A 3,434-nucleotide genomic window follows, 5' to 3' on the forward strand; every position below is an offset into this window, starting at 1 on the left:
CCAGCACAGGACAGGGGCCCAAGGCGGCCCAGCCAGAGGCAAGAGGAAACTTTTCTCCTTACCTCCGGGTAAGGTGACTTTTCCCCTATGGGTCTCCTTGGACTTGTGCCACCTCCTGAGGTGGCACAAGTCCAAGGACAGCGGAGTGGCTTGGAGCTGCTCCAAGCTCCCCGGGAACGGGGGTTGGGATCCAGCATAAGCGCTGGATCCCAGCCCCGCCTCCCGCTCCCCACCTGCCCACCGCCCGCCCTCCCCCCACCCAGGAATGCCTCCCTCCCCACCTTCCTTCCCGCCCACCCCAGAGGCTTGCATCAGCCCAGGCTGAACACAGCTGAAAGAGCAAAGTGATGAACGTCAAGTGCAGTGATTCCCAAACTGAGGCTCCCTGGGAAGCCATGGAATCCAGCCAGGGGAGATGCAGAATCCTGGTGAAAATCTGCCACCCTATACACTATAGGATTGTAGCCCTAATGGGGAGCTGTGGCCAATGGCCCAGTAGGTCAAGGGAACTGCTAGTTGGAAAGGTTTGGGAACCACTGCCCAAGGGGGGATGAAAGTCAAGGTCATGTTGTGTCACATCAGTATTCTGCCCTCCCCCTCCAGGACCTCAGTCTCAAGCTGGAGATTATCCCCTTTTCTTCTCCCAACAATCCCTGCCAAAGTATGCTGTACAGAGAGACAGTGGCTTGCTAAGGTGAGTTTCACTGCTCTGCTGGGCTCTGCACTTGGATCTCTCTGCTTTGAAAACAGGAGATCTGGCGGGGCCCCAGTGAGTTCACCATGAAGCTTGTTCCTGGTGAAATTAGTAGAGGGGGATGGGGAATCTTACCTTGGCGGCACAAGCTGACGGTAGCGGAACGTACGCCAAAGCGATTCCATGCGGTACAGTTGTAGGCCAAGGTGAAGTCGCTGTCATGCGTTGGGTCGATCAGCAAAGCAGAGAGCACCCCTTGGTCGGTCACCATGGTGTCCACCGTGACCCGATCTAGCGAGCCAGCATCCAGCACCCATTCACCCCACAACCAGGCCTGTTGCAAAGAGACAGGGGGGCAAATCAGAAGCCTGGACAGGTAGAAGATGATGGCTGCAATGCTAACCACACTTTCCTGAGAGTAAGCCCCAGTGAACAAAATAGGACTTACTTCTGAGTACACCTGGTTAGCCTCGTGCCCGATGGGTACCAAGCCCAAGGATCGACTCTAGACGCTACGGGGACAATTGGCCATTCAGAACCTTCCAAGGTTTTGTGGGAAAATCTAAACTAGGGATTCTTAACCAGGGTTATCCATACCCTTTGGAGGTACCAGAACACAATGAGGGAGGTATGGGACTCAGGCTGTAATCCTAACCACACTTTTCTGAGAGTAAGCCCCATTGAACAAAATAGGACTTACTTCTGAGTAGACCTGGTTAGGATTGTGCTCTCAATCTCTGAACAATTAAAAAAAATTGTTGTTAGATTAGGTGATTAACTATTACCATTATTTATATGGATAAGATTATTAAGTATCACCACTGTCAATGCAGATTGAGGCATTCTGATCCTTGCTATCCATATGTAAAGTAGAACCCCGCTGCTGACAAAATAGTGGTACCTAATAGGACTGGTGATGATGCTGATTCCTACAGACTAGTGAAGAAGGTATGGGGACACACTGGGCAATCTATGGGGGTGGGGGGTCTGTAATAGTAAAAGGGTTAAGAACCCTGAACTAAGCAGTGTGGGTTTAAAATCATGGGTTCAATAACTCTACATTCTAACTACTTTGGCACACATGCATTCCACCTTTTCATCCAACTTCACAAATAATATCTGGTTTCTTTTGCATATGACATACCCTACTGCCTTTCCATAGACTGGGGCTGGCCTTCTGAGGTGAGGGGAGGTTGTACACAGCCTGCCCAGGCCTCAGAAGGTCTTTGAAAAGCACTTCCAGCTTTGGTTGAAAACCAGGGGTGCCTTCAGGACTCCAGAAGGTCTCCAGGAGGCTTTATGAGGTGCAGGGACACTGCAGGCTACCTCCTCGCACCTCAGAAGGTCAGCCAGAGTCTTCAGAAAGACATTTTGTGAAAACCTGGAAGTGCCTCTCCAAAGGCTCTGGCTGAACTCAGAAGACCTCCTAGACACGACTTCCAGTCATGCCTGGGAGGTCCTCTGAGGTCCTCCAGTGGTTGGCAACCTTCAGTCTCGAAAGACTATGGTAGAAGCCTACAGCACCCGGTATTCCCAAGCGGTCTCCCGTCCAAGTACTAACCAGGCCTGACCCTGCTTAGCTTCCGAGATCAGATGAGATCAGGCATGTGCAGGGCAACAGTTGCTGCTCCAGTGTGGGCTTGCAATCCATGTTGAGTCAACTCCATGGATAAGGAGGACCATCTGGTACATTCAGGCCTGGTTAAGGCATGAGGGTGGAGGGCAAAGGCGAGTCAAGCACTTACAATCCTGTCGGGGGGTGGGACGCTCCCCACCAAACACTCCAGCCGTGCCTTGGCCCCCACTGCAGTCTGCAGGCTTGGTTCCGCGCCCATAATGGGCGGCCCTGAGGAAAAGACAAAAATGACGGATGCAATCAGGTCTGGTCAGATTTCCGCCAGGCTCACTGCAATAGGTTGCTGTGCATGACCTGGTTCCAAGACCCCTCACCATTCACAGCTAGTGCCTTCTCAGCCACTCCAATGCGTGGCACGATGGCTTTGCTGATGGTCGCAGGTGAGAGGCCTTTGAGGTCTACCTGCTGGAACGGCAAGTGGGGTTACAGGAGAGAAGATCCTGATGGGGGGAGCCCCACATCTGACCTACCCACACTCAGTATGCCCCAATCTGGCACCAAGGTCACCCTCGTCATCTCCTTGTCCATCCTCCTCTTCCAAAGTGTTCCCACCTATCCCAGGATACACAGACCCAACCTGCCTCCTTCACTTACAATGCACATCCACCAGTGTGCTGCCGACGGCATTCGAGCCCTCGCACAACACGGGCTCCGTGAAAAACGATTGATTGACTATCGCCTCATAGCTATCCCCGTTGGCCTCCGGAATGGGCACACCTCCTTTGGCCCACCTGCGAAGGCATGCACTGGCATCAGAGGAGCCCGGCTCATTGCAATCCCCAAAGCTGCCAGCAGAGGGCATCGCAGCAACATCACTATTGCTGTGTGATCTCTGGGAGGTTGGAGTCTGTTGGCCTTTTTACCTGTCGCCTGTCAGCTCCGGGTTGGAGGTGGCCGTGCAGAGAAAGCTCACTTTGCCACCCTCAGCGACTGTTTGCGGCTGCACTGACAGCATGACGACAGGGGGATCTGCAAGAAAGAGGAGCAGAGAGGCTGAAAACTCAAGAAGGGGGACGGAACCCACACCAATGTGCCCATCCCATCCCAGATCTACTCAGGCCTGGCCTATGTATTAGCTCCTACCCCTACATTTGCCTCCACTCA

General features: G+C 53.2%; 1 pseudogene; it reads right to left on the minus strand.

Moving 5' to 3' along the window:
• Positions 1 to 2,206: 2,206 nt before the first annotated feature.
• On the minus strand, positions 2,207 to 2,323 carry LOC136661976 (5S ribosomal RNA; annotated as a pseudogene).
• Between the last annotated feature and the right edge of the window lie 1,111 nt (positions 2,324 to 3,434).

Source organism: Tiliqua scincoides, chromosome 10, assembly GCF_035046505.1.
Source record: "Tiliqua scincoides isolate rTilSci1 chromosome 10, rTilSci1.hap2, whole genome shotgun sequence".
NCBI lineage: Eukaryota > Metazoa > Chordata > Lepidosauria > Squamata > Scincidae > Tiliqua > Tiliqua scincoides.